General features: G+C 36.3%; 1 non-coding gene across 1 annotated transcript; it reads right to left on the bottom strand.

The window, feature by feature from the left end:
* Positions 1-443: 443 nt before the first annotated feature.
* LOC141411126 (U6 spliceosomal RNA) lies at positions 444-550 on the bottom strand. The gene has a single exon (XR_012435967.1). It is a non-coding gene; the product is annotated as a U6 spliceosomal RNA (small nuclear RNA).
* Between the last annotated feature and the right edge of the window lie 8242 nt (positions 551-8792).

Below are 8792 nucleotides of genomic sequence, written 5' to 3'. Positions count from 1 at the left end.
GCTTCTTGATTTAATTGTTTACTGCACATTGTCATTCACTCAGAGTTGCCATTGCCATAGCCAGAATGCTGGGTCTGTCAAGAGAGAGATGTTGGAGTAGTCCTTAGGTGAAGCATCATTTTGGTGCACAGTCAAGTTGGAGTCTTCTTATTGCTGGCTTTCTAGTAGGAAAATCTAGTTAAACATGTCTCTGACATGTTTCCAAGGTAGGGCATTTAAGACTCAATCATAAAAATCCTTTTCTGTTCTAAAGTACCTTTTAACCCTTTCACTTTCTGTAGAAGCCCAATGCAAACACACCTGTGTTTTCTTTTTTATTCCCTACAAAGCAAATGACATTGACAAAATCTTTTGCCTATTTTTGTTTGCCATATGTTGCAAACACACACTCACAATCCTCACACAGAAAAAATACTACTGGCCTTTTATAAATCTCTGTCTCCATTTTTTTGGAATGCTTCACAAATTTGCATGTCATCCTTGCACAGGGGCCATGCTAAGCTCCTCTGTATCGTTCCAATTTTAGTATATGTGCTGCCGAAGCGAGCACTCTGACTCCATTCTTTATTGGCAGTCAAAACCAGTTCAAAGACTCAAGTGAATACCTAAACCTTTCCATATAATTTATTCCTCTTGTCTCCTTTCCTTTCTTCCTGCCTTCCTTCTTTCTGGCCACTTTCATTACCTACCCTTAGGTCAACACTACCAAACCCTGACTTCCTTCTTCCTCTGCAGTTACAAAATGTGATCTTTTATGTATGGAATAGGAAACTAACTTACTGATAGAAGGCTGGAGGGCTGAAGGATGTGTGTACATGCAAAGACAAGCATGCACGTGAGAAGGGGTGAACAGGGAAACTTTCTGTCCAATCAAGCATCTAATAGTCAAAACTGCCTTGATAGTAGGTGGTTCTAATAATTCCATGGGAATAGATAGGGTAATTAACATGCTAGACTAGAGAAGGAAAATCTGTGAGATGGAATTGCCATTCACCTGGAGGAAAGAATATGTTTGCCATATTATACTAAAAGCTGTATCTGGGATGAAGACAGAAGCAAGGTGCAGAACATTATTTCAAGAAACCATTCCAAATCTCAGTGTTATCAAGAAGCAAATGTCTATTTTTTCCCTAAACAAGAGCTAACAGAATTATCATTGATAGATGTTTAAAGGTCTTTCACTGAATTAATTGACCTTAAAGATGGTCAACAGCTCATTAACACTACTTTGCATTTTAATTTTTTAAATGATCTTTGGGATTTAAGATAAAAATAAAATTCACATAATCTATTATTGTGTTCAAAAATATCCGATAGAGCCTGTCTCTGAGATATGACATTTCAGTGCCCATAGAAGTCCCCTGTGCTTTCTTCTTAATTCTGCAGGAAGGCAAATAACATTGACAAAGTTTTTCCTAGTTACATTCATTCTCATGTGTATTTTGTTTATTGCCTTATAGGAGAACCTGATAAAAAAAAATTAGTGAATATATGAAAGAACAATTGTAATTTCTTCTCTCTCAATAAAGGCATGATTTATTTTCTGTTGATGATGATAGCTGCATGAATGTGTTACACAAGCATTATTGTGCATGAAGGTATAAATCACAGGCACACAAGGACTCAGCGAGAAAGACAAGGTTGCTATTTTAGTTAAACAAGGGAGCTTTGTACTCGGGACATGAATATCTGCCCTGTCAGGTGGGCAGAATGAATTCTGTCAAGGCTCCATGAAGTTGTGCATGACTGCATTCACAAGAAAGCAGCAAATGTAGTATTCTACACTGTGTACCTTTGGGGAGCTTAACAGTACCAATTTAGACCAATTCTGTCAAAAACACATCTAAGTGACCTAAAAGAGTCGGTCTTTGAAAAAAACTTTATGAGGCTTAGGAATGGGCTTCAAGAGAGGGTTGTGTATCAAACTATTCCTTTCCCTGAGTAAAAACTGGGCATCACAACTTTTGCCAATCACAAGATAGAAGCCTTATCCTATAGTTATTAAAAACAAGAACAAAACCCATAGAGTCCTTCAGAGGGTTGTTTTCTTTTTTTTTTTTTTTTTGCCAAATTTATAACAATGGAAACTTTCCAGCTGTTCCTCTTGATGATGTGGAGATTTCTGGGCTCTGGGCTCTATAGATGGAAAGGGAGAACATCTCTGCACACAATTTTGGAAGTCACTATTATTCAAGAGGGTAGGCAAGCCCTGTAGTCTCTTGTGACTGCAATCATAGTGGTCTACCCATGAGATGACGTGAAACTCATGGAAGCAAACCTATCTCTCATGGATCAAGGGATTTTTCTATCCTGTCCTTGAATGAATGAGATAATGATGATGATGATGAATAAGACAAAATTTCTTAGCCTATGTGTTGACTATGTTTACCATGTTCAAGCCATAATGAGTTACAACCACCACTGAAAACTTTATCAAAGTTCTATGCTTCATGCTAGAATATCAGGCATAGTTAAGAGGGCATGGCTAATCGTACTGGAATCAACACAAAGTTTTTGTTTGCTTTCTTTTGTTAAGACATTTGGATTTTACATGATAACTTGGCAGTGATTCTGGTACGAAGAGGCATGACAGAAATTTACAAATTCTTGTTACTCAGAATGAGATTCTGTGCTTTGGCATGGGATGAAAAATAGTAGTTGGAATAATTAAACATGCTGATTTTACCTAACAAGTAGAAAAATCACTTCTTGATCATTACAACAAGAGCCTTTTGTTCATCTAAAAATCTATACCGAATTACTAAAAGCTCTCTACTAACTCTTTGTTTATCAAAGATCAGGTTTCAAAAAATTAGTGTCCCTTTTTATTTTTATGTATCTGTTTTTTTATTATCATATTGTTGTGGTGGGGAGGTACATTGTGACATTTAAGAAGTCCTTACAATATATTACAATTAAATTCATTCCCTCCATCATTTTCCTTTATTCCCCTTTCCCTGTTCCTGGAATAGTTTAGCAATGATGCTGTGTTAATGACATTTGTGGACAAAAACATGGTCTAAGATGTCCCTACTTGTTCTTATGGTACTACTCACTTACAGATAGGATACAACTCTCTGTGTCTTTATGCTCTCATTTGTCCTTGGTTCATGTTTTGCTCTCTCTTCATTAAGGTTTAGGTTCTTAACATATCCATGATTCTTCCCATTTCCAAATTACTACTCATTCTTGGATGACCTCCTATCAGCTTTAGGAAGCTTGTGAGTTCCAAAAATCCTAACATTCAGGACACACTTCTCTCAGTCTGCACTACATTTGATATTAATGGATGGAAAGATGCCAGGGCATCTACTTTGGTAATTGACCAACAAGAATCAGGGATTCTTTTTCTTTTTTTCCTTTTGGCCTTTGGAATTATAGGTCAACATAAAGGTCTAATGACACTAAACACAATTATTCTTGAGCTTCTCTATTACTAAACACTCAGTTGATCAGCATAATGAGACCATGCAAACTCATTCACACTGTAAACTTTGAAGACAAAATTGCAGTGACTTCATTTAGAATTTTAATGAAGGAAATTTCTCTTAGTGACATTCATTGGTCTGTGAAAAAGAATAATTCTTATGATAAAAGCAAAAAAAAGACTTGGATGATTAAACATAGAATGATATGCTGAATGATAATTTGAGAGTGATTAAAAGTGACATTCTAATAGAAATTGTTGAAAGACAGTTTAAAATTCTGAAGAAAAATGATTTCCAGCATGGATTTTCATATGCAATCAAAACATGAGTCAACTAAAAGGGCAGACTCAGTACATTTTTCAGACATGCATAGACTAAGAAAACTGACTTTCCTCACACTTTGTCAGGAAACTAATGGAAATTAAGTAAAGAACAGTGAAGGCCAGAGGTTGTGGAAAATGAGGGACTCACCAAGAGAAAGGAGAAGGGAATCTCCAGGACATCGTAAAGAGAGGGCTGAAGACAACTGTGGTGCCCCAAGACAAACTCGAATAAAATGAAGCCTTTGGTGTGATTTCTTCAGTGCAGTGAAATGGGGAGATTCTGTGTCTGCTGGACTGATAGGTCAACAAAACTCAACAGAGTGAGGCTTAAATTACAAATACAGAGCTCACTAAGCAGAGAAAAGGCCATTAATTCCAGAGAAAAATAAAACATTGTAAAGGAAAAAAGGAGCTATCAGAACACATTGCATGGCCTGGTCATGAATATTAATCACATAGTGACAATAATGTAAATACACAAAGCTAACTCAGCTACAATTATATAATTGTAACACTGATAAAAGGAAAAGATTTGGGAATTGGGAATCTGAACAGGGGAAGGGAAGGGGAGCTACATCCTTATCTTCGCTAAAGGGAAATCCAAATATAATGCCCAAAATTTATAAAGAAAATAATTAGCCATACAAGCATGTTATTTAGAGACCTTGAACTGAATCTCAAAATAGTTAATGGGAAGAGTTGCAAGGTAAGGAAGTGTCTGGGAATGGCTCTTCATTTTACAAGTCATAAAACTAAAAGACTTTAAATTATTGCATCCATTCATTCAGTTAAAAAGAAAATTAAAGATGATGTGATAAGCAAATATACAAGGGTTAGAACACTGTTGTAGGAGAAAAGTCTAGACTTGGGGTATAAGGATTACAGGAAAACCAAACAGGTCTCCATTTTTACTCTGATCCTTGAATGAGGACATTCTTCAGAGTAAAAGCAAGTATCAAGGACCATGGGTGCATCTCAGAGAAAATAACACTGAATTTCAACAGCATATTTTTTTGGAAACACAGCTATTTTTATTGGAAATAAATCAAAATAACTGTGGGTTTCACTAATATCCAAAGAAATCTTGTTTTGTTTTGTTTTTTTAATCTCTAAAATGCAGAACTAAAGATAGGAAAATGTCTGGCTTTCAAAGAGAAAAGTTGAATTCTACTTTTGTTTCCTGCTGATGACATATGTTTAAAATGCTATGGGGGGGGTGAAGAAATTGAGCTAAATGATGGACAATTACACTTTTACAACTAGCAGTTTAGGTGATTAAATATTAAAAGCACCCCCATGATTGTGTATCTGTCACCTATACAATTCTGAGGAAAGGTACTACTTCAGTACCTGAAGGAAACCTTCACATCCTCTCAGTGAAGGTGTTTCCCAAGCCTTCTAACGGTCATGGCTGGGCTACCTGCCCAGATTCACATCCATCTCAATGGAGAATGAAAGCAAGTCACCACCTTGAAGCATTTGCTGTGCTTAACCTCTATGATGGCAGCCCCTCTGGATCCACTGGACTCTGTTGACCCTTTTCAGTTTTAACTTCTTGCATTATAAGGTCATCACTGTATAAATGAGCATAAAACAAGTGACTGAGCAGCACAATATTTGGCTTAATAACGTCAATGGTATTTTTTTCTGTTGTTTTGTCTTTTAGAGTACATGATTGCATAGTTTAGCACATTTAATTTTTCTGTAGGATTCCTCTGTATATTAATCAATCACTGAAGTTCCATTCCACGTGACTTTGTGTATTTTGATATTTTGGAAATTAAAAGTAGGCATTTATGTAAAGGATTAAAATGGCTTTGTATTTCCATATTCCAAAAGCTGCATTCCCACAGAACAGAGTAATTTTAAACACCATTCTGAATAATGAGCATAGGCACCAATATCATGCATGCAAAAGTTAATTCACATTAGCTCAGCCAAAATGATGGAGATGGGAATAACTTACTGCCCCATGGGATCTCTGTGCTTTAGTTTCCTCATCACTAAAATGTCATTGGAAGTTACTTTTATTTTTCCTTCTAACTTAGTCTGCTCTCAACTCTAATGCTTAAACTCCAACAAATCAATTGCACTTCATTTGATGAAATTATGAAGATTTTTAAAGTGACACGTACCCCTTCCTCTACTTTCCAGCCATTCTAGACTTCCTTTATGTCATTATATGCTACTCCCCTCTCTTTCCTCACTGCCTCTGAGGAGAAGAAACATGTTTCCTCTTTGTTCTTTCAGAAAACCCTTCAAGCCCAACCTGTTACAATACCCCATCCCCTTCCAAATGCCCACCTAATCTCCATTCAAAGTTATCCTTTTTTACTACACCATAATCTTTATGAATCCAAAGAAAATGGCTGTTCGACCCTTCTTAATACTTCACAAGCAGTGCCCAAGAAATGTTGAATGTTAAATAACATGAGTAAAGATTGTCTAAGCCCCCTGCCAGGGGCTCTATTTATAATCCTAGCTACTCCAGAGGCAGAGATCAGGAGGATCACAGTTTGAAGCCAGCCAGGCAAATAGTTCAAGACCCTATTTGAAAATACCCAACCCAAAAGAGTTGGTAGAGTGGCTCAAGTGATATGGCACCTGCCTAGCAAATATGAGGCCCTGAGTTCAAACTCCAGTACTGTCAAAAGAAAAATAAAGTGATTGTCTAAAGAAAGCTTTTTATTTTTACTTTCGTAAGAATGCTGTGTATAAAAGTCTTTTACCTTCCCTTACTCCATTTTCTGCAAGGATCTAGGGCTGAACAAAAGATGGATCACAGAGTCCTTATGGGAAAACTTATGTCACATTGTCTAGGACATCCCTTGGGTCAGTCCACTAATAATTACGTGGGGACAGTGTAAGCCCTGGAAACCCAGCCTGGATCTCCACCATCACCATCCATCCATCCTCCTTCTCTTCATGGCTCTGGCAGGAGCTCACTGAACACCTCCTCCCTGCTCTCCACAGGCTCCCAAAGTTCAACATACCCTTAGATGGAAACAAAGAGAATGGCTGACAAATCCTTTGGGTCTTCCAAGACATCAGGGAACTTTATCTCCTCTGAAACTCTAAACTTGAAATTACGTATACTTTCCAAGCTTTCTTCCAATAAGCAGTGCTGGGAGCTTCCCTGGTTTTTATGATTTCTCATTTTGATGACAACTGAATCTCTTGCTCCAGTGATTTTATTAGTGTAAGATGGATGAGAATCTGGCTGGCTCCATGAGGCTAGCATGAGGATTCTGGGTCTCTCTCTAATGACCCCAGCAATTATTCATTTATGTTTGACAGGTATAATGCTGATTATGGTCTTTTTGAATGAATGTCTTATCCCTAATGCTACTTATCACTTAGTATAACTGCATATCATTTAACATATGTAAATACAATTTTATAGTTTATTTGGTTGTAATACTAACACTATTTGTGGGTGATTAGTTGAATTTATTGCTGAAATTATAATATAGACATTATTAGACATAAGGAAAATATATCCAGACCTGTCTATGTTTTCAATTTTAATTTTTGGTCAGTCTCTACATAATAAAAAGTTTTGCATAATTATAATTCCTTCACTTAAAGCAAAGATCGTAAACAGTACTGATTACCTGTTTGTTACAAACATAGTCACTGCTATCTACTGGATATACAATATGAATAAAGCATAGACTCTGGTCTCAGTTGTTCACAGTTTGGTATAGGAAGCAAATACATATCAAATAGTTACATGAATTTAATGGATTAACTAATGAGGGAAGCATATGTTGGGAAGTAGACGGATCATTTAACCCCACCAGGAAGATGAGTGAGTGGTCAAGGCTTTCACTGAGTTTTATTTCGGTTGAATCTTGTAAGTTGGGTAGAAGAAACCCAGGAAGTCAAGGTGGGGAATGACATCAGAGCAAGAGAAAAGCATATTCAAGGCAGAAGCAGGTTAAAGAAGCTAGGCTGCTGCATTTGATGACTTTATTTATCTCTTTCTGATTATTTTACTAGGTCAATAGGCTAGAACCTAATTCATGTCTGTCATTAGTCTGCAGGAGCACACAGGGCAGAGTTTATGCTGTGGTGAACAACAATGCTAAAAAGAGAACTGGCAGCAGAAATGACGCTTCTATGTTTAGGGCAATAAAGTGATAGTGAAAGGTTTCAATTGAACATTTGAATGCCAGATTGAATAAATGCAATTTTATTTTCATTTTTACATAGGAGTAAAATGAGTATTAGTAATAGTTAAAGCTCTTTGTTGTTATATAATATGTTATATATTTCCTACTTGGTGAGAAATTAATGTACCATTTTCTTGTAATTAATGTTTGTTTTTTATTTGTTTCTTTTAGTGTAATAATTTTAAACATTCACATTTTCTCTCTTCAGAATATATTTTGTTCAAAATGTAAGAACACTTTTCTGGCTCTTTATAGGTGCTGCCTCATAACCTAAAATTTTGACAAGCTGTAGCCTAGCATTTCAAGTTAGAGTGACATACATTACTAAATTAAGAGGCAGACAATTTGTGTAAGAGAGTTTTTGGAGGCCTTATTGGCTTCTTACATCCCTTGCATCACAAGAATAAAGAAAGACATGAGAACAGACTCACAGGAACATAAAAGGAATTAAATAACTAGGAATATTAGATATATCAAAACCAAAAGCTAAACACCTACATTTAGATTTCAGAGAAACAACAAAGAACTCTTTAGCATGTGTGTTCCATGCCATATTCTACATCTAAGTGAAATTTATGATGGATGTGGCCAATTTTATTACAGATAGGAAAAAAGAATTGCCTTCATAGTGGCAATACAAAATTGTACTCCATGGTACATTTAAGGTATAAAGAAAATTACTGCTCATATGCAATTTTAAACATAACTGAGAAACCTGTACTTTATCTGGCATATGACCACTTTTGAAACCCTTATTTGAATTGCTTATCTCCTCTCTGCCCCCAACACAGACACTAACATCATTACCCCTCCCCGCCAATCCACTGGTGAATAAACAGAGCTCTGACCATCACCACAGCTCTGGT

The sequence above is a fragment of the Castor canadensis genome, chromosome 9 (genome assembly GCF_047511655.1).
Source record: "Castor canadensis chromosome 9, mCasCan1.hap1v2, whole genome shotgun sequence".
Taxonomy (NCBI): domain Eukaryota; kingdom Metazoa; phylum Chordata; class Mammalia; order Rodentia; family Castoridae; genus Castor; species Castor canadensis.
Note: the sequence above shows the minus strand (reverse complement) of the source record. Positions and strands in the feature narration are given on the sequence as shown.